The 23,786-nt window shown below is 42.0% G+C and overlaps 1 long non-coding RNA gene across 1 annotated transcript in view; it reads left to right on the forward strand.

Moving 5' to 3' along the window:
- Positions 1-23,522, forward strand: part of LOC124789450 — a 75,002-nt gene extending 51,480 nt beyond the window's left edge. The window contains exon 4 of the long non-coding RNA XR_007016119.1: positions 23,374-23,522. This is a non-coding gene — a long non-coding RNA (uncharacterized LOC124789450). The remainder of the gene's footprint in view (positions 1-23,373) is intronic.
- The last annotated feature ends 264 nt before the right edge of the window (positions 23,523-23,786 follow it).

Genomic DNA, 23,786 nt, shown 5'->3' on the forward strand with positions numbered 1-23,786 from the left:
ATGGACAATGACTGCTACCTGAGAAGTGTGCAACAAGTTGAGAATGTTAGCTGGCTGAAAAACATGCTCGGACAGCCAAAGCAGTTAAGGTGAACACTTACATAAAGTGAGAAATTGGAGTTTGAATCCCTGTCCAACACAAATTTTCACTTGTCGCCATTGGATTTATTTCACTGCCTGATTGTGGCTGACATCTGAATTTCTCTTATGTCATGTATATGCATAGCCACTGAATCAAAACTGGAATCTCTTCTTCCCAACATGTCCAAAAGCAGATGGGGTGCTGTGTGAGTTGAACTGGATAAGATGAACAAGGAAGAGATGGGATGGTTGAAGCTTAAAACAGAAATGGATGTTAAGCAATGGGGACATAAATCAGCACCAGATATAGCTTACTTTGATAAAGGCAGAAGCAACAATATGTTGCTAAAGAAGACATAGGGGTCAGAGGTTATGTCACACATGAGGGTGGGGGAGGTAAAGTAGAGGGCAAGGAATACTAGTAACAGAATAGTGAAGATGAAGATTTATGGAACCACAGATCTATAAACTAGTTAGTCACAGTCTTTTCACAACACTGAAACTACACTAGGCAGTCTTAAAGTAAGTTTACAGACCAATGTTCAGGGAGATTGAAGGAGGAATATGTGTAAATAGTTTTTATTTGAACCATCTCTGTTTGATGCGCTGTGTTGGTTACATCTAGTATAGATAAACATCAACAATGAATTGAAGAATTTAATAGAAAAAATTTGTAAATAGGCTTAAAATCAATTATAATGTGACTACAGTGATACACGAGAGCTGTACAAAAAGTATCAGACTTTTATTTATAAAATCAGTCTCTATTCAGATACAATTATTTGACACTAGTCACCTTCAAAGTAGTCTCTTTGAGCTTCTTTACACCTCTCCTAACACTGCTACCACTGCTTGAAGCACCATTAGAAAGCCTCTTTTAGTACTGAGCCCAGCTGATTCACCAAATTCCACACAATGTCTTCCATGTTCTGTAATCTGGTCCCTTTCAGAATCTTTTTCAGTCTCGGGAAAAAACCAGAAGTCACCTGGTGCTATGTCAGGAAAACAGGTAGGCTGACAACCCACAGCCATGTTGTGTTTGGCCAAAAAACTCTGAATTAATTGAGAATGATGAGTGGGTGCATTATTGTGGTGAAGGTACCACCTGTCGGTCACTCAAAAGTCTGGTCGTTTGCATCTCACTGCTTCACTAAGGCGACACAGATAGTTCACCATATTAACATTAGTACCTTCTGTGGCATACTCACAATGGACCATGCCATTGGAGCCAAAAAGGATGGTTGTAAGCTTATCTGTCAGTCGCTGACATGGAAGATCGCAAACCTTCTTTCCTTCCTGTCTGGGCAAGCTGTGCAGTGACTAGGGTACATGTAAAGCTTACTGAGACAGGTTAAATGAAGACAATAATTCGATTTTAATAACTGGCATTTAATTTTGATACTTCCCGTAATTAACAAAAATTACAAAAATGTGACTTTTTTGACCACCCACACACTGCTGAGAATGGCACATCGAATAATTTGCAATTATGCGCCCCAATTACAGGCAGCTACATTGAGGAATAACCGGCACCTCACAAGGATAACTACAAGACCAAGAATACTATATAAGTTGTTGGAAGTGGTTAAGCATTGGTGAAAATGTCTGTTCTGAGCACACAAAGAGCTCTAAGTGCAGAACTCTGCATGGAACATGTGTTGGTGCAATGCTGTGATACAGAACATATATCTCCCTTCGAATACAATGGCCAAGATGCCATCTCAAAGTCACATACTGCTCTATGGCTGAAGGCAAAGTCCTCTCTTTCCACAATTCTCCCATCTTCCATGCGTACCAAAACACAGCAGAAGAATACTCAGTTTCGACCAATGTCGAACACTCTAAAATTGCTGAAATCCCTCCAACACCATTTCTAAGATTCTATCCAATGATTGAGTAGGTTATATCGCTCCTAGGGAAACAAAATTCCTGTCTTTGCCACGTGTTGCCCAGCACAGGTTGCTCCGGATGCCGGGCTATCCCCAAAAGCACCGTATTGTCCCGAGTTTCCGATGACTGCTACCTGCCGGCCACGGCGGCCCGGTGACTTCATATTCCACAATTCTCAGCTTCCAACACTTTGCACCAGTGCTTTAAGTTAGTGTCTTAATCATGCAGAAATGCAGGGAATACTACTCGAGAGTGCCTTACATTCATCATAACTGAATAAAGTCATGATCTGATGCCCTTGCCAGTCCCTTTATTATTAATACTAATGTTGGTAAGCTAATGTGTAAGTGCCCAAATCCTGGCACCTTACACAACCCCCACCTTTGTGATAAAATATTTGTTTGTATCAGTATAACCAGTGGTTATAGTGATCGAATGGAAAATTTTTCAGGTGACCTGAGACTACATATTACCCATGTGCCATCCTCCTTATTCACACACTCATACAATCTTTGTGAGACATGATATTACTTGGAAATCTCTGAAAAGTAGGACTGAATGGCATTAGTTTGACTGATACTGCTTGGAGGGAGCTTTTTTCCATACTGTCTTACAAATTCACTAGTGCTTAGCCTGTATGGAAATACAGCAATACAGTCTCAGCATGATAATACTTCGATCTGTACACTAGCAACATGTCTCACCTACCCTTGGGATACGCTCATGTACCCCCTGAGGGAATCCCTAATCACCACAATCAACAGATACATTCCACAAAACATTACAAAATCATATTAATTATAAAACTGGTGTTAGCAAGTTGCCATACTTTTTATTGATAATTTTACTTATAAAAATATGGCTTTAGGCCCAATATTGAAGTTGCAAATACAAAATAAAATTAAATAAATAATGTGAAACTGTTATGAAATTAATATTTTAAGCAAATTGGCAGAACCACTCAAACTGGAAGTGAATTCCCTGTCTTGATAAACTATTTTGCTCTCTGATATTAATATCAAAAAGAAACTAAACAAAAGTGACCTTATTCTTCATTAGTATAATTATTTAGTTACGAAAAACTTTATCAGTGGTCACCGTCCCTACACAGTTGGCTTAAACAAGACAACTAATGGCTATTGTGGTCACTTCATTTACCCTACTTCTTGTTAATTTGCAAGCAATAGTATGGCAACAATGTATAAAGGTGTGCCTTAACCTAGTTGTACAAAAATATCACAAATATATATCATCAAAACAGAACATTAAATATGAACACATGAATATATAATGCACAAAAAAAAATCAAACATTAATTTGCACCAGAGCTGTATAATGGAACAAGTATGCATGAAGAAGAAAATCTAAATGAACAGACATGACGTTACATCAACCACCAAGATTCAATAGTGTATGATTAAACAAATTTGATATCAAATAAAATAATTCAATGCAAGCCCTTTATGATTGTTCTGAACTTTGGCTCACAATTTTTTTAACACATTAAAAAAGCCAGATTGTCTCTGCTGAGAGAGTTCTACACAGGAGTGACACTGACTGTTCTTGGGGTTTTGCACAGTGGAAGCAATGGCACTAGTTCATTTATGGGAAGTGAGTGGCAATGATTTGTCTATGGGGCGCTGCAGTTTGTTGGTGTGGGAGTTGCTTGATTTAGCAGAGAGCTACTGCCTTTAGGGGCATTGGTGAGGTTATGAAGCATCATTCGTGTCTTCTACACCCGCTGTAATGCACGTAAGTGGCATGCACCTCCAGCGTTGACATTTGGTGGCATGTCACGGTCATCCGTGCAGGGTAGTGTATTTGTCGGTCATGGCGTCAGTGGTGTTTATTGGCTAACTTGTGCGCTCTGGCTTAGCTGGGACAAATGGCAGGGGTCATAGGCGGAAAGCTACGGTTACTGTTTCTCTGTTGGTGCCCTCATACATCTTGCAACCTCATCTTATGGTAACAATTAATTACTTGTCATCTTCTTGACTGGCTCTATAGTGGCACCTCGCCTTCTTTATTCCCCATTTCTAATTCTTCTGGAAATCTCCGATCCTGCAGAGACCTCCTCTTCTTAAGTCCAGTCTTCACAGTACCGATATAATTATGTAGTCAGCCTGATCCAATAATAGTTGGAGATGAGAGGTGGATCTATGCAACTGTTCCCACCAAGTTGTTCCCCTGCAGTTGGCTCCACCTTGGGTTATCCGCGCATGTCCTTCTAACCAGATTACAAGTTGTTGACCGCTTGTTAGCCGATATTGGACGCTGCTGCCACAGCCGAACAATAGGAACCTGGTGGCCGCATCTCCATAGAGCGCCCACAGCTCATGTATACCTGTACGGGCAGTTTCGTTCAGAAGAACTGGTCTCGGTGCCACACAGCTGCTGACTGCAGTCTGGCACTACCCTTGCTCTGTTTGCCATTCAGCTTTCCATTCTGTCAAAGGCCATGTGTGCTCACAGCTATCTCTTCGCTAGTGCTTCTCTGCATACCATGCCCCCTTTGGTAGTCACACCTCATCTGCAATTGGTACATACAACACAGATTTATTTTACCTTGTTTTAACCTAAATGGCACCCTTTTGACTTCACAATATGGGTGAACTAAGTCTACAGTAATGGCCTAAAGCTATCTGATTCTTCTATCTTAACAGACATCATAATTAATCAATTTACAGATGTAAATGAATGAACATGAATTTTTTTACAAAATTTTAAATAAAAAAGTTTTTTTTTTCAGGTTTCTCATTCTGTAGTATGTTGTCAGTATGTTGTTTGTATGTTGTTCAGTACCTGAACAGTTAAAAATATATTTAATACCTACATTTTTTAAACATGCAAAGTTATTGTTATCATGCAGGAAGAGGAATGACAGTATATAGGACCTTCGTGCACATGAAGATATGTTGCACAAGGTCCTCTTGTGAACAAAAATAATAAAGCACAGTCACCAGCTCTCACTTGTGCCTGATTCCTTGACTAGTATATTAGTTATTCTCATTTATTGCTGATCGTGATTGTTACCCTTTTTTCCTTGCTCTTACAAAAAAAAAACTTTTTTTTGTGATTTAGTTCTCCTTCAAAATTTCCTCTTCAACTGGAAGCCAATGTGGTTTCATATAAATTTGTTTCTGTAATTGTGCCTAGTTGGACCTGATGAACATAAAGAGAGATTAACCATACAATATTTACTTTATTTAGACTACTTTTCTCAGCTGACATACACTGTTTATTTTCAAGAGCCCAAATGTTCGGAACTTTCTTCCTATGCAACACCACATCATGTCATGGGTCCCTTGCGATTTTTCATAAGACTATTCTACCTTGCTTAGCATCCTGTATCCTTCTTTAGGGTTGATCTCTGCTCTCACAACCACAAATAAAACACGACTCTCGCAACTGCACAGAGCCCTCTCAACACATACTTCCCCAGTTCACATCACCCTGATGATGAACTCCTTCACATAATTTTGCAAGTCACCCTGACTCTGGTGGTAGGTACTAAATGCATAAAAAAAACTCACTATAACTTCATGAAAAATCTGTTTGGTAACACACTGAACCAATGCTGTTTGCATTTTTCTCATCTGTTTCAACAATACTCATCAAGATGTCTACCACAGTCTCAGCTACCTAGTCATTTTTCTGCTTTACTGTAACTGCTAATTTCTCCATTGTTTGCCCAACAATCTGCACGTTTACTGATGACTATAATGTTGCTTGAACCACAAATGGGCAGAACTGTAGGCCATGTTTGTCGAAATGTACCCCTTATTTACTAAACAACAACATACACACAAGAACATACCACAACAATAATATTTCTAACATCTAACTAACACTAACATTATTTACAAAAACAGAACAACATGGTCTCCTCCTATCCCACATAGGGCTTCACATGCATGACATGGTGCACTCCCAAGGACTTTCTGGTTTTTAGGCTCTCTAGCTCCACGGTATTGGGATGGGGAATTCGCCACACCCGCACAGGGCAGGGCCATGATACAGAACAAAGAACTTTTTGCCCACTTTCTTCTGTTTATTAGACAAGCAGTGAGATTTTACCAATGCTTTGTCATTGACTGAAAATGTCCTCACCTTACGCGAGTGGGCAACCACTTGAATGTTTTGCGCAATGCCTAATCTCCCTGTGTCTTAATCTTGGGCATTGGGGGGGGGGAGGGGGGGGGGGTCCAGCAGGTAGGTGTTCTTAAGCACTGTCACCGGGGGAAGAAGTGTGGTGCTATGGAGCATTTCATTGATGGCCTCCTCAAAGTCTTTAAGAAAGATGTCCCATGTTTCATGTCATCTTGAACAGTACATGCTGCACATTGATCTAAATTCTTCATCATTCACTCGGCATGGTTACAACTTGGTTTATACCTAGAGATGTAAATAGGCTTGATATTGTAATCCCGAAGGGTTGCCTGCCACTGTTCTGACCTGTACTGAGGACCATTGTCAGATATAATCCGGTCAACAAGGGGAGTGGTGGGTTCAGCGGCGTTAGCGGCGCACGAGGCGGAGGGTAAATGTGGAGGCTGGCCCCTTAGGGAAATAGCGGAAAGGTCGAGGAAGAAGGCCAGTGTTCACTCTGTCTGCTTGCCGGGGGTCTCATCCGAGATGTGGAGGAGGCCCTGCCGGTGGTGATAGAGAGCACTGGGTGCATCTGACTGCAAATTGTTGCTCATGTCGGCACCAATGACTCCTGCCATCTGGGTTCAGAGGTCATCCTCAGTTCGTACAGGCGGTTGGCGGAATTGGTGAAGGCGGAAAGCCTCGCTCGCGGGGTGGAATCAGAGCTAACTATTTGTAGTATCGTTCCCAGAACCGATCATGGTCCTCTGGTTTGGAGCCGAGTGGAAGGCTTAAACCGGAGGCTCAGACAACTCTGCGGAGATCTGGGGTGCAAATTTCTCGACCTCCGCTATCGGGTGGAGAAATGTAGAGTCCCCCTGAATAGGTCAGGTGTGCACTACATGCTGGAAGTGACAACAAGGGTAGAGGAGTACGTGTGGAGTGCACATGAGGGTTTTTTAGGTTAGAGAATTCCCTCCCTAGGCCCGACAAGATGCCTCCTGAGACGTGGCAAGGTAGGAGTAGTCAAAATGCAACAGGGAATAACAATATTAATGTGCTAATAGTAAACTGCAGGAGCGTCTATATAAAGGTCCCAGAACTGCTCTCATTAATAAACGGTCACAACACCCATACAGTACTAGGGACAGAAAGTTGGCTGAAACCAGATGTAAACAGTAATGAAATCCTAAACTCAGATTGGAATGTATACCGCAGAGACAGGCTGGACAGTGAAGGAGGAGGCGTGTTTATAGTGATAAGAAGTGCAATAGTATCGAAGGAAATTGACGGAGATCCGAAATGTGAAATGATTTGGGTGAAGGTCACGGTTAAAGCAGGCCCAGACTGGTAATTGGATGTCTCTATAGGCCCCCTGGCTCAGCAGCTGTTGTGGCTGAGCACCTGAAGGATAATTTGGAAAATATTTCGAGTAGATTTCCCCACCATGTTATAGTTCTGGGTGGACATTTGAATTTGCCGGATATAGACTGGGAGACTCAAACATTCATAACGGGTGGCAGGGACAAAGAATCCAGTGAAATTTTTTTAAGTGCTTAAACAGAGAACCGACTCATGGCGATAACATATTAGACCTTCTGGTGACAAACAGACCCGAACTATTTGAAACAGTTAACGCAGAACAGGGAATCAGTGATCATAAAGCAGTTATGGCATCTATGATTTGAGCCATAAATAGAAATATTAAAAAAGGTAGGAAGATTTTTCTGTTTAGCAAAAGTGACAAAAAGCAGATTACAGAGTACCTGACGGCTCAACACAAAAGTTTTTTCTCAAGTACAGATAGTGTTGAGGATCAGTGGACAAAGTTCAAAACCATCGTACAATATGCGTTAGATGAGTATGTGCCAAGCAAGATCGTAAGAGATGGAAAAGAGCCACCGTGGTACAACAACCAAGTTAGAAAACTGCTGCGGAAGCAAAGGGAACTTCACAGCAAACATAAACACAGCCAAAGCCTTGCAGACAAACAAAAATTACGCGAAGCGAAATGTAGTGTGAGGAGGGCTATGCGAGAGGCGTTCAATGAATTCGAAAGTAAAGTTCTATGTACTGACTTGGCAGAAAATCCTAAGAAATTTTGGTCTTATGTCAAAGTGGTAGGTGGATCAAAACAAAATGTCCAGACACTCTGTGACCAAAATGGTACTGAAACAGAGGATGACAGACTAAAGGCCGAAATACTAAATGTCTTTTTCCAAAGCTGTTTCACAGAGGAAGACTGCACTGTAGTTCCTTCTCTAGATTGTCGTACAGATGACAAAATGGTAGATATCGAAATAGACGACAGAGGGATAGAGAAACAATTAAAATCGCTCAAAAGAGGAAAGGCCTCTGGACCTAATGGGATACCAGTTCAATTTTACACAGAGTACGCGAAGGAACTTGCCCCCCTTCTTGCAGCGGTGTACCATAGGTCTCTAGAAGAGCGTAGCGTTCCAAAGGATTAGAAAAGGGCACAGGTCATCCCCGTTTTCAAGAAGGGACGTTGAACAGATGTGCAGAACTATAGACCTATATCTCTAACGTCTATCAGTTGTAGAATTTTGGAACACGTATTATGTTAGAGTATAATGACTTTTCTGGAGACTAGAAATCTACTCTGTAGGAATCAGCATGGGTTTCAAAAAAGACGGTCGTGTGAAACCCACGTCACGCTATTCATCCACGAGACGCAGAGGGCCATAGACTCGGGTTCACAGGTAGATGCCGTGTTTCTTGACTTCCGCAAGGCGTTCGATACAGTTCCCCACAGTCGTTTAATGAACAAAGTAAGAGCATATGGACTATCAGACCAATTGTGTGATTGGATTGAAGAGTTCCTAGATAACAGAACGCAGCATGTCATTCTCAATGGAGAGAAGTCTTCCGAAGTAAGAGTGATTTCAGGTGTGCCACAGGGGAGTGTCATAGGACCGTTGCTATTCACAGTATACATAAATGACCTTGTGGATGACATCGGAAGTTCACTGAGGCTTTTTGCAGATGATGCTGTGGTGCATCGAGAGGTTGTAACAATGGAAAATTGTACTGAAATGCAGGAGGATCTGCAGCGAATTGACGCATGGTGCAGGGAATGGCAATTGAATCTCAATGTAGACAAGTGTAATGTGCTGCGAATACATAGAAGGATAGATCCCTTATCATTTAGCTACAAAATAGCAGGTCAGCAATTGGAAGCAGTTAATTCCATAAATTATCTGGGAGTATGCATTAGGAGTGATTTAAAATGGAATGATCATGTAAAGTTGATCGTCAGTAAAGCGGATGCCAGACTGAGATTCATTGGAAGAATCCTAAGGAAATGCAATCCGAAAACAAAGGAAGTGGGTTACAGTACGCTTGTTTGCCCACTGCTTGAATACTGCTCAGCAGTGTGGGATCCGTACCAGATAGGGTTGATGGAAGAGATAGAGAAGATCCAACGGAGAGCAGCGCGCTTCATTACATGATCATTTAGTAATTGCGAAAGCGTTACGGAGATGATAGATAAACTCCAGTGGAAGACTCTGCAGGAGAGACGCTCAGTAGCTCGGTACGGGCTTTTGTTAAAGTTTCGAGAACATACCTTTCTGAAGAGTCAAGCGGTATATTGCTCCCTCCTATGTATATCTCACGAAGAGCCCATGAGGATAAAATCAGAGAGATTAGAGCCCACACAGAAGCATACCGACAATCCTTCTGTCCATGAACAATACAAGACTGGAATAGAAGGGAGAACCGATAGAGGTACTCAGGGTACCCTCCGCCACACACCGTCAGGTGGCTTGCGGAGTATGGATGTAGATGTACATGTAGAACACACCCAACTTGCTTTAAAAAGCCTCGCCACAAAGCTTGACTGACACTGAGACCCATAGCCCTTTTCAAAGGTGTCAGCATTACGTATTTCAACGTCAACTCAATTACTACCAGTATGTAGCAGTAGCCTCTACTTGTCCTGTTTAGGGGGCCCATTAAATCTGACACTGCAGTCTCTCATAGCTTTGTAGGGACAATTGGATACATTGGTGCCTGCATGGTGACCGTGCTTGTTTTCCCTTTCTGGAAAACCTTACAGTAATGCAGCACTGGCCGTATTCTCCTCTCCATGTTCCAGAAGTGGCATACGCTCCGCAACTTCAAGAAACACTCCCGGGCACTGAAGTGGGCATAGCTAAAATGCATGTACCAGGTGATCTTGTTGATCAGCTCTTCTGGCACATGTACTATCCACAGGGAGTTGTCGATGTTCCTCCGATAGAAAAGCGCACTCTTGCACATCACATAGTGGTGCCTAATCTCTACTTGTGTCTTATCTTGGTATTTTTGTTTGATTGTCAACAGGTGCGGATCCTTATCCTGTTATTTCTGAATATCTTTCATTGAAACAGCCAAATAGTTCTCAAACACCACCTTCTTCATGTAGCAGAGAGAAAACTGTTCATCATCTCTCTCCTATAGCTGGGTGTCATTTCCACCAATTGGCGATTGTGACAATATGTCAGCAATGACATTTGATGACCCTGGTACATAAATGGTTGTAAAGTTAAATTCTTGTAACAACAAAGTCCACCGGGCCAGTTGACCATGCGTGAGCTTTGCTGTTCGGAGGAATTCGAGTGCTTGATGGTCAGTATATTCCAAAATTTTTGGAATCCCCAAAGTACCACCAAAGCTTCCAGTTCCATTACGGAACAGTTCTGCTCACTCTTCCTGAGTACATGACTTCCAAAAGCTATGCTTTTGTGTATCCTCTGACCATCCTGCTCATATTCTTGAAACATCATGACTCCAATACCCATCTTCACGGAGTCAGTGGCCAAGCAGAAGTCCTGTTCAAGATTGGGGTGGGTGAGAATAGGAGCCTCAGACTCCTAAACTCCCCATCGGCTACCTCACCCCACACAAAAGGCTGTTCTTCCCTGTCAGTGCACTGAGCCGGGGTGTGGCTAACTTCTCTATATGTATGAATTGTTTAAAAAAGCTAATTACTCCAAGGAACCTATGTAAACTCTTCTGAGAGCTTGGAGCAGCCAATTGGGCTATTGCTTCCAATTCCTCAGGACTGAGGGGTGATCCCTTGTGCCGAAATAACGTGCCCTAGGAAGTCCACTTCCTTGGTTCCAACACACGATTTCTCAATGTTCACTGTGACGCCATGCTTGCACAGTTTGTCCAACAACATCCCTAACAACTTGTGCCGTCCCCAGGAACTTTCCCCTATCAAAATGTCATCTACATAGCATGTGAAGCGCTCCTTCAGCGTGTCATTCAGTATTGTTCTCAGACCACGAATGAATGCAGATGAAGATACATTTAGCCCAAAAGGTAAATGTCAGAACTAGTAACAACTGCTGAATGCAAGAAAGGCTGTATATTTGCGACACTCTGGCGCCAACTCTATTTGCCAAAAACTACTTCGCAAGACGATTGAAGGGAATATCGATACACTATCAAACTTTCACAACAGCTCTTCTAGCGTCTCTGATCTATCCATTTCTGGAATGATTATGGTGTTAATTTGACAAGAGTCTAGGACCAGGTGGATTTTTCCATTATTTTTCTCTACTACATGCAAGGGGCTGTTGTACGTGGAAGTAGCCTCTTCTATTACTCCGTCTCTTAGCATTTCTTGAAGTTTGAGTGCCACCTGTTTCTGATATACCAGCGGTATGGGATAGGTAGGTACACGGAAGGGAACATGCGTCCTTACTCTAAACCTGTATTGGAACACTTTTATGGCTCCTAGTTTCGGAAGAAACACCTCCGCATTTCTTCTTAACACTATCTCTAATTCTATTCTCTCTGCAGCGGCTATGTCTTCCAGTACCACCACTTTTGCTTGTATTGCCTCATGGATTTCTGTCAGTGTTTCGTCTCTATCCTGACAGCTCATTTGTAATTGGGTCTGTGCACAGTGTGGTCGCACACCCTGACTGTGGACTCTAGTAATCCTTAGATTCAGACAATCCACTGGTAGTTCACCTTTGATCATTTGTTCTGTGAACCTAATGCACGTTTTGCCCTTTTCTCCTAATGTCAGTGTGCTTAAGCCCAAATTGATTATCGCCTTGTGTTGGGTCATAAAATCAATCCCAATGATAATCTGAGCCATGAGGTGTGGAATGATGAAAAAATTTCCATGTAGTACATACCCCTGACAACTAAACTCCAGTCTTATCTGATGCTTAATTTCAGTGGGTTTCCCTCTGACAGCACCTCGGATTTTAATCTTCTGGACCTTTAGTGTTGGAGGTTTCAACATGTTGCATCTGTCAAATAGGGTTTCCGAGATCACTGAAATTTGGCTCAGCTTTTATGTCACCTAGTTTAATCTTAACGACCGGATGTTGATCTTGCATAACACCTTCCTCCCTCTCCTCTAAGAGCAATTCCTTAACATCCTCATACTGGAGCATGTAGCTGTGGCAGTTTCTGACACGTGGTGCAGGTTTAAGTGCCATCATCCCTGCAATGTTGACTAGTCATGGCTGTTCGTGCACTTCTTCTATCTGTGCATGCCCAGGGTGTGGCCCCTTAATATCTATAGTCTGTGGATTGTTTTTTGTCTTTTGTGGGATGCAAAGTTAGGTTGTGAGAGTCCTTGCAACCACGGCTGGTTGTTGCCCCACTTTTATTTCCTCTATTTATTACTGTTATTCACTTTTGCTTCTTGTTGACCATTAATGTTTGCCAGCTGTTACTACTATGCCATTGGTTCACCCTTTTTTTATCTGCTTGTGCATTGAAATTTTGTGACACAACTTTCATTTCTCTATCTCTCTTATGGTTACACGCCACCTCCTCATTCAGCACAAATTGAACTTCTTTCAGTATATTTCTGAAGCCCTCCACATCGTGTCCTCATTTACCTATCAGATTTTGTTGGTAACGTATCAGCGGCTTCATTTAGCAGATACTGATAATCTCATTATTCGTATACAGGTTGTCTAGGAATTGATTCTTCTTGACCACCTGGTCAAAGAATTTCACTGCGCTTCTGAAGCCCGCAGTTTCCATGTCTTTAGCCATCATCATTTGTGTTTTATTCTGGTCTGAATACTTTGTGACCAGTATCGATTGAGAAATATTGACCAAAATTCTTCGAACGATTCGCAAGACTTCCCACATTTAATCATCGTTTCTGCCACCAACACTTCTAAATGTGCACATATGAAGTCGATCTGTTTCTGTGCTGGCCAATGTGGTGGCATTGCTTCTGTGAACTGGGAGTTGAAAGTCCATGGGTGCATAACATTATTCTCCTCTCGACAGTGTTGGAATCTTCGTAGGCTTAAGTACTTTTCATGGTCGAACTGCTCCTCGTATCTTGGGGCACATTCATTTCCATGACTCTGCTGTATACTGTAATGTGTCGGCGGTGTACTGTCTCCTCCGTTCATACTGTTTTGTGTTTCTGTACTACCAGAATATCCACTCTGAAAGTTGCACCGTTGCAGAGGTAAACAGTTCTCATGGCTCTTCATACTGAACTCGGCTCTGCAACCATGAAGACCACCGTATCTTTCACCATCACGACCTGTCTAGCTGCTTGAATGGGACTTGGTTCATAAGTGGGAGTACCTGACTGGTTCTATCCCATGCTACTTGCTCTGCCACCATTCAGAAACTCTATGTCCCTAGTTAGCGGTGTTATACTTCCTGCACTCTCTTGTGATTGCACCGTGTCTCCAGTTATCTACGTGCGAAGATTTTTGCATTCTTGCTGCTCGATCTAAGCGACCCTTTCATCGATGGACTTTTCCATCTGTGCCACTCTCTCTTCAACTACTTCCTCGATATTAATTTGTAATGACTTTCCCGCAACTTTCGCCAGTTTGTCGAGATGATGTTTCAGTTTAGTCAGTTCCTTTCTTCTGACAGAGCTCGCCATCTTAATTTGTTCGTGAGCCTCTTGGCCAATCTGTTTCACACTGCATGCATCTCATCTCGCCAGAACTGCATCCTTTTTAACTTTGTCTAACTCTTTCTTAATTTCCTGCATGAAGGAAAACATTTTTGTTTTCAAATCTGTACACATTCTACCTAATTCCCCCAGGACTTCATGGTCTCCGCGAGTGCCTAGCTTTCTCTACCTGGTTGGTATCAGACTATAATTCTCCTGCCAGTTTAAATTAATTTTACTACCACAGTACTCGAATTCAACTTCATATTCAGAGTTGTCTCCTTCACCACTAGTATAAACATAACCTCTGCTATCCAAGTTACCTGTTTGTTCTGCCTTTATTTTCTCATGCTCAAACGGAACCTCATGAACTTCTGCGACTACCAGCATTCTATTTCCCTCACTATGGCCTTCCATATTTCTCTCACTAGCCTGTGTTTGCTCTCCCGCTTTGGCTTCGCTACGCGATCTCATGTACTAATCATTATTACCCTCAAAATAACAATTAACTACACAAAAATGCAGCACATAAAAAGCAAATCAAATCAAAACTTACAGCAAAAGACAAGAGGAAGAGAAAAAAAAATTGATGATTTTGTGAAAACTACACTTATGCACGGTATAGGAAGCACATGACAAGCACGATTTCTGTGTCACCACCTCACCAATATTTCAACATAGTCATAGGGTACTCTCTTGTGTCAGTACATATACAAAACATACAAACTACATGCTATATCAAATATCCTGAAAAACAAAAAAAATTAATAAAACAAAAATCACAATGATTCAGCAACACAAGAAATTATTTATATCACAAAATTGCTGCATCAAACCCTCTGCCTTATTCAGTAGCGAGAGTTTCAAACACCACAACCGATAACTGAAATTAGGGTCACCTTTAACAAAAATTTAGAAAATCCGACTATGTCACAAAAAATGCCTATTTATGAACAATCTTGACAAGGTCACTATCACTGACATGGAAGATCGCAAACCTTCTTTCCTTCCCATCAGGGCAAGCTATGCAGTGACTAGGGTATATGTAAAGCTTACTGAGACAGGTTAAATGACAGCTACAGTAAAGTTGATAATTCAATTGTAATACTGGCATTTGATTTTGATACTTCCCATAATTAACAACAATTACAAAAATGTGAAGTTTTTGACCACCTACACACTGCTGACAATGGCACATCGACTAATTTGCAATTATGTGGCCCAGTTACCAGCAGCTACGTTGATGAATACTTGGCACCTCGCAAGGATAACTGCAAGATCAAGAATACTATATAAGTTGTTGGAAGTGGTTAAGCATTGATGAAAATCTCGCTTCTGAGCACACAAAGAGCTCTAAATGCAGAACTCTGTATGGAACACACATTGGTGCAATGATGCGATACAAACCGTATATCTCCCTTCGAACACGATGGCCAAGACGCCGTCTCCGAGTCCGTACCACTTGATGGCTGAAGGTGAAGTCCTCTCTTTCCACAATTCTCCCGTCTTCCATGTGTACGAAAATGTGGCAGAAGAATACTCAGTTTCGACCAATGTCGAGCACTCTAACATCGCCGAAATACCTCCAATGCCATTTCTGAGATTCTACCCAATGTTCGAGTAGGTCATATCACCCCTAGGCAAACAGAATTCCCATCTTCACCACGTGTTGCCCAGCACAGGTTGCTCTGGATGCTGGGCTATCCCCAAAAGCGCTGTATTGTCCCGAGTTTCCAGAGATCGCTACCTGCCAGGCACGGCGGCCCGGCAAGCTACGGCCACCTGCAGACTTCATATTCCAGAATTCGCAACTTCCGACACTCTTCACCAATGCTCTAAGTTAGTCACTTAATCACGCAGACATTCAGGGAATATTACTTGAGAGGACCTCATATTCATCATAACTGAATAAACTCATGATCTGATGGCCTTGCCAGTCCCTTTATTATTAATACTAATGTTGGTAAGCTAATATGTAAGTGCCCAAATCCTGGCACCTTACACGATGAGCATGAATTTCACACTGCTGCAGACCTGCCTCGCTTCCCAGGTTGTGAGGCTGGTTGGTTGATTCAGGGGAGGGGACCAAACAGCAAGGTTATCTCCTATTGGATTAGGGGAGAATGGGGAAGGAAGTTGGCAGTGCCCTTTCAAAGGAACCATCCCAGAATTTGCCAGAAGCAATGTAGGGAAATCACAGAAATGCTAAATCAGTAAGGTCAGACATGGGTTTGAACCGTCGCCCTCCTGAATATGAGTCCAGTGTGCTAACCACTGTGCCACCTCAGTTTGTGGGGTTGATGGATGCTTCTACTGCGATTACTGGAACTTTGGGTCTGGGCTGCACCCATAAACCCAGGACTCATCACCAGCGTTCACTGTGTTAAGAAAACTGGGATTACTGTTCATAGTACCAGCATGTACTGTGTGATTTCCAAATGAAGTAGCTTCTGCTCAGTTGTTAGCAATTTTGGCACAAATTTTGCTGAGATCTTCTTGATGTCCAAAACTTCCATTGAAATGGAATGAATGGATCCAATATTAATTGTAAACCATTCTGTAAGTTCTCTGATCATGATTCATCCATCCTTCATCAACAGGTCCTAAGGTGATCAATGACAACTTCACTTGTGGATGTTGAGGGCCTCCCTGAACATGCTTCTCTCTTCACTGCTCCGCGGCCGCCTTTGAAGAAGTTGTACCAATCTTTTATCTGTGTAGTATCCATTGCTTCATTCCCAAACACTTGTCAAATCTTCCAGATTGTTCCAACTTGAGAATTGCCAAGTTTAAAACAAAATCTGATGCAGTAACATTGTTCAACTTTTTCTGCCATTTTTCCCACAACACAAAATCTGATGACTACCACTTTCACATGTTCACCTATCAATGGCAGGCCAGCATTGCAATCATGGGGGGAAAAAATCAGGCATGCATACTAGATATGCCTACAAACATAAAGATTCTGCATGTGCTGATGCTGTTGTTGGTTTCAACAATAAAAAATAAGTTGGATACTTTTTGAACAGCCCTCATATAATCAACAAACTGAAAAAGAAATTTGTATAAATTAATAAGAAAGCCATAGAACCAGTTCTGTATTTATGACAGGTGAAGACAAAGACTGGAAGAAGAGGAAAAGAAATAAACCATTGATTTGAAGTGATCTGAAAAACTTTTGAAAAACTGAATAGGGGTTTTGAAACCCAAGCTTCCAGTATGACTGAAACAGAAAGTACAATCAAGTATATTACCAGTTCTGACTTAAAGTAATGAGGCAGAGATTTTTAATGTAAAAATCATTATAAAAATTGAAGGTTGTTCAGTGGGGAATAGAGAATGCAGTTGCTGTAAAGCTGTTGTTGTTGCTGCTGCTGTTGCTGTTGTTGTTGATTGTAATGATGATGATGCCTATTAACTTGACTTAAAGTAAGAGCTGAGAATCAAATTGTGGTTAGTGAGAAATATGAGGGTTGGTGAACAGAAAAGGGGCTGAAAATGTGGCAGAGGAGGGTATGGCAATGGACTAGTGGAGACTGAGGGCAGATGGACTACAGCAACAAAGGATGTGTTGGATGGACAGTTTCCGTTCAGTTTCTCATGAATCATTCTATGCTGAAACAGAAGATTGCAAACACAATGCCAAGCTATGTGATCTGAGGCTTTCCTGGTGTATACACTGGTTCCAAGTTTCTTGGTTGTGCTGCTGTATTCAGCCATTGAAGGTCTGCAATATTCACCAAATAACCATTCCAGCACCACCTGATGATATCAAAACAATTATCGTGGACCTCCAATGACTGAAATCAGCAGTACACCCAAGAACCTCAGAAGAAGAATGTCAAGATATTAAATTATGCACTTAAAAAGGTATTCATGTATGATGTATGACAACCAAACACACTCAAAAATGAGATATACCAATGTAAGCACCCATAGTACTGAAAAACAATTAAGAATACTCAAAGCAAGCAAGACACCAGACCCTGATAGGATTCAATTCCTTAGATTTTGTATTGGGAACATAGCAAAATTAGCTCCTTTCATCAAGGAACCCTTATCCAGTGAATAGACGTGCAAAACAAGAAAAGAGCCACTCCTGAGTATAACAGTTGAAAGAATTGGTGCACATAATTATTACAGTCCATTGTCTCTAATATCTGTGAGTTGTTGGGTCCTAGAGCACATTCTAAGCTCAAAATTTATGACATACTCAACATAAAATTAACTTCTCTTAAGGAAGATGCTTGAATTCAGGGGGAAAAAAAACACTGATTAAACAATATTATGAAAAGGAAAGTTGCTACTCACCATGTAGTGGAGACACTGAGTCACAGATAGGCACATCAGAGAGGCTGTCAAACAAAGCTTTTGGCCAAACAGACCTTCATCAAACGCGCACATCCGCGCGCACGCGCACGCGCACACACACACACACACACACACACACACACACACACACACACACACACACACACACATGCACGGGTTCCTGATGTCCAGGCAGAGCTTCAAGGAATCCTCAGAACCTTAGGCCCCCTAAAAAACCTTTCACCTGACTCCATCAACCTACTGACCCCACCGACACCCTGCACCCCTACCTTCTACCTACTTCCTAAAATTCACAAACCCAATCATCCTGGCCACCTCATTGTAGCTGGTTACCAAGCCCCCACAGAACATATCACTGCCTACATAGATCAACACCTTAAACCCATAACATGCAGTCTCCCATCCTTCATCAAAGACACCAACCACTTTCTCGAACGCCTGGAATCCTTACCCAATCTATTACCCCCGGAAACGATCCTTGTAACCATTGATGCCACTTCCTTATACACAAATATTCTGCACGTCCAGGGCCTCGCTGCGATGGAGCACTTCCTCTCACGCCGATCACCTGCCACCCTACCTAAAACCTCTTTCCTCATTACATTAGCCAGCTTCATCCTGACTCACAACCTCTTCACTTTTGAAGGCCAGACATACCAAAAATTAAAGGGAACAGCCATGGGTACCAGGATGGCCCCCTCGTATGCCAACCTATTTATGGGTCGCTTAGAGGAAGCCTTCTTGGTCACCCAGGCCTGCCAACCCAACGTTTGGTCCAGATTTATTGATGAAATCTTCATGATCTGGACTCACAGTGAAGAAGAACTCCAGAATTTCCTATCCAACCTCAACTCCTTTGGTTCCATCAGATTCACCTGGTCCTACTCCAAATCCCATGCCACTTTCCTTGACATTGACCTCCATCTGTCCAATGACCAGCTTCACACATACGTCCACATCAAACCCATCAACAAACAACAGTACCTCCATTATGACAGCTGCCACCCATTCCATATAAAACGGTCCCTTCCCTACAGCCTAGGTCTTCATGGCAAACGAATCTGCTCCAGTCCTGAATCCCTGAACCATTACACCAACAACCTGAAAACAGCTTTCGCATCCTGCAATTACCCTCCCGACCTGGTACAGAAGCAAATAACCAGAGCCACTTCCTCACCCCCTCAAACCCAGAACCTCCCACAGGAAACCCCAAAAGTGCCGCACTTGTGACAGGATACTTTCCGGGACTGGATCAGACTCTGAATGTGGCTCTCCAGCAGGGATACGACTTCCTCAAATCCTGCCCTGAAATGAGATCCATCCTTCATGAAATCCTCGCCACTCCACCAAGAGTGTCTTTCCGCCATCCACTTAACCTTCGTAACCTCTCGGTTCATCCCTATGAAATCCCCAAACCACCTTCCCTACCCTCTGGCTCCTACCCTTGTAACCACCTGTCCCATGCACCCTCCCACCACCACCTACTCCAGTCCTGTAACCCGGAAGGTGTACACGATCAAAGGCAGAGCCACGTGTGAAAGCACCCACATGATTTACCAACTGACCTGCCTACACTGTGAAGCTTTCTATGTGGGAATGACCAGCAACAAACTGTCCATTCGCGTGAATGGACACAGGCAGACAGTGTTTGTTGGTAATGAGGATCACCCTGTGGCTAAACATGCCTTGGTGCTTTGCCAGCACATCTTGGCACAGTGTTACACCGTCTGGGTTATCTGGATACTTCCCACTAACACCAACCTATCAGAACTCCGGAGATGGGAACTTGCTGTTCAATATATCCTCTCTTCCCGTTACACACCAGGCCTCAACCTCCGCTAATTTCAAGTTGCCGCCACTCACACCTCACCTGTCATTCAACAGCATCTTTGCCTCTGTACCTCCGCCTCGACTGACATCTCTGTCCAAACTCTTTGCCTTTACATATGTCTGCTTGTGTCTGTATATGTGCAGATGGATATTTGTGTGTGTGTGTGTGTGTGTGTGTGTGTGTGTGTGTGTGTGTGTGTGTGTGTGCGCGCGCACGCGCGAGTGTATACCTGTCTTTTTTTCCCCCTAAGGTAAGTCTTTCCGCTCCCGGGATTGGAATGACTCCTTACCCTCTCCCTTAAAACCCACATCCTTTCGACTTTCCCTCTCCTTCCCTCTTTCCTGATGCAGCAACCGTGGGTTGCAAAAGCTTGAAATGTGTGTGTGTGTGTGTTTATGTTTTTTGTCTCTATCAACATACCAACAATTTCGTTTGGTAAGTTACAGAATCTTGTGTGTGTGTGTGTGTGTGTGTGTGTGTGTGTGTGTGTGTGTGTGTGTGTGTGTGTGTTTTGTCTGTTCCGATAAAGGCCTGTTTGGTCGAAAGTTCGGTTTGACAGTCTTTTTGTTGTGACTACCTGTGACTCAGAATCTCCACCATATGGTGAATAGCAACTTTCCTTTTCATAATATTGTCATTATTCCATCCTGGATTTTCAACTCATAAAACAGCTTGTTGTATTCATACATAGTATCTTGCAAACAGTGGATGCAGGACAACAGATTAATTTCGTCTTCTTAGACTTTTGGGTTCAGCAGTGTACCACACTGTTGCATGATAAGCAAGATAAAACCATATGTAATATCTTGAGAGATACGCATTTGGTTCAACTTTGGCTAATAAAACATGGTAGGGCCTACATTATACTGGAAGGCAGATTTTCTACATTAATGAAACAAACACTGGGAATAACTGAAGGACGTGTCATAGGGCCTTTAATGTTTCCAATACATACAAATTATTTATATCAAAGCAAAATTCAACTGAGAAAACTAATAAATTTTGGGACAGAACTGTTGACCAGTAATTCAGGAGCAAAATGTGTAATACTGCTGATATACACATATAAAAGTAAAATTGATAAACTTGTAAATTTCAGGACTAATGCTTCCTTTCTGAGGGAGAAGAGAGGGATAACTTGATGAAGGTTAAGAAGGTAGGAAAATCTTTGCCTTTCCTCATCATCACTATATGTGGATTCCTCTCACCCTGGGGTCTACGTGACCAACCCTTCCTTTTTACTCAAATTATTTATCAGACAGGGGCAACAGCACTACCATATTGTTTGCTAACAATGCTGTCTAGAGAAAAATTTTGTAATTAAATGACTGGAAGGAAATACTGGAACACTTGGTCAACATCTACATCGACATATACACTCCTCAAGCAGCCTTACAATTTTTGGCAGAGTGTGAGCTCAAATCTCTCTAATATATATTCCATTGTCTTTTGTGAGACATTTGTATGAGGAAACAATATATTGGCTGACTACTCCAGGAATTATTTCCTCAGAACTGTAACAGGAAACCACACCATGATGCAGAATGCCTCTTTTGTAGTGTCTGTTATTGGAATAGGCAGAGGATCTTAGAGACACTTTTGTGCCTACTTAATGAACCTGTAATGAAATGAACTGCTCTTCTTTGGATCTATCAATTCTATCTGGTACAGATCCCAGACTGATGAGAAATATTCAGTTAGTGGTTGAACGAGGGTTTCGTTAGGTTTTGTAATCTATCTCCTCCATGAGTGTACTACATTTCCTGAAAGTTCTTCCAGCGAATCTCAGTCTGCAATTATTTTTGAGGTGGAAACATCTATTCACTTTTCAGTCAAACTTTCTCATATGACAAAATACCATCAGATCTGAATCTCTAATAACTACATGAATAATAATGTCTAAAATATATGTCGAGCCCACAATGGACAAATTGTGTCTGCCTGGTATGTCACGCAGCATTTTTTTTTTTGCCCGTGACATTGTCATACCGGTATAGGAGAATGCGTTTGATCGTATGCTTTATTATGGTGCTTTTTCTAAAATTAGTGTAGCTTGGATTCTTTTATTAACTAAGAAAGTTGTGTGGTGTATCCATTTAATGGGTTAAAATTATATATAGTCTTAAACTGTAATATCCTTGTGATTGGATGTGGGTTTCTGCTTACAGATATTGTTGCATTTATTCATGTGTGTCTTGATGTAATAATATTATGCAAAGGCTCATTGCTACACACCATACAATAGAGTTGCTGAGCCACAGATAGGCACAATGAAGAGAATGTCAGAAAATGAGCGTTTTGGATACTCTCTCTCTCTCTCTCTCTCTCTCTCTCTCTCTCTCACACACACACACACACACACAAACGCAGCTCACACACACACACACACACATGGTCACATTCTCTGGCCACTTAAGACAGAGGCTGTGGTTATGTGTCTGAGAGAGTTGCATGTGTGTGTGTGTGTGTGTGTGTGTGTGTGCGTGTGTGTGTAGTTTTGACAAAGGCCTTGTGGGCCGAAAACTTTTTTCTGACAGTCTTTTTGTTGTGCCTACCTGTGACTCAGCATCCATACTATATGGTGAGTAGCAAAGATGCTTTTTATACTACTGTTACATTCCATCCTGGATTTTTCCATTGTTTGATGTAATAAAATTGAAATGCAATTTGAAAGCGATGTAACACACTGTCAGGTGTAAGACAGTGGTTTGGGTTAAAGTAATGTGCTATACCTTGATCTTTCAATCCAACAAATGATGTCTGCAATTTTTGAAAGGAATTTTCTTGTTAGTTTTGTAGACATTTGTGGTCTTCCTCCAGTGAAAGGATTTTTTGGTAATCTTTGTGCATGTACTTTGTGCTGGGCTAAATACAGCATATCTGCAAAACAGGATGGTAGATGATGATATTCAACGTGCTGCAGCACTTGCTGCAGTAAGTAATTATCCTAGGAGATGCACTCTGCTCCATGGAACCCCAAGCATTGGGGACATTCTACATCTAAATCCATACTCCGCAAGCCACCTGACATTGTTGCTACTGTGTCTAGGAAATGAAGTCGGTCATTGCTTGACAGCTCTGATGTACACGAGATGTTGTAAGTGCTACTGCTGTAAGCTTGAAGTTGCAAGCAACTGTTAAATGAAATTCACATATTGTAACAGGAGTTTAACATATGTATTGCAAAGAAGAAGAATTTGAGATCATTGAGTAGCAGCTGGCTTTTTACGTAATGTTTTAGGCTGACACACATCGCAAAGGAGCAAAAGGAGTGTGAATCCAAGATATCCAGGCAAGAGTTACTTCTGCAACTGGTTTCAAGTGCAAGAAGGTAAAACTGATAATTCATGGTGACGCTAAGCTGTATAGATATATGACGCATTGCATTTCTGGTGCCCACATGGAGACAATCATACATATAAAATTGAATAAACGGAAAACATTACTGTAAGACATCGCCCAGACAGATTGCCACCATCCAGAATGAAAGAGTCAATGGTGACTATGGATGAGATGTTATGTGAGGGAATTATTAGACCATACAAATCCCCATACTCCTCTCCTATATTCATAGCACCTAAGCTACAGGGTGGGGTGAAACTGGATGTTAACTAATGGGCAGTGAACAAGTAAAGTAGTTCTTCAATCTATACC

This window comes from Schistocerca piceifrons, chromosome 3 (genome assembly GCF_021461385.2).
Source record: "Schistocerca piceifrons isolate TAMUIC-IGC-003096 chromosome 3, iqSchPice1.1, whole genome shotgun sequence".
NCBI lineage: Eukaryota > Metazoa > Arthropoda > Insecta > Orthoptera > Acrididae > Schistocerca > Schistocerca piceifrons.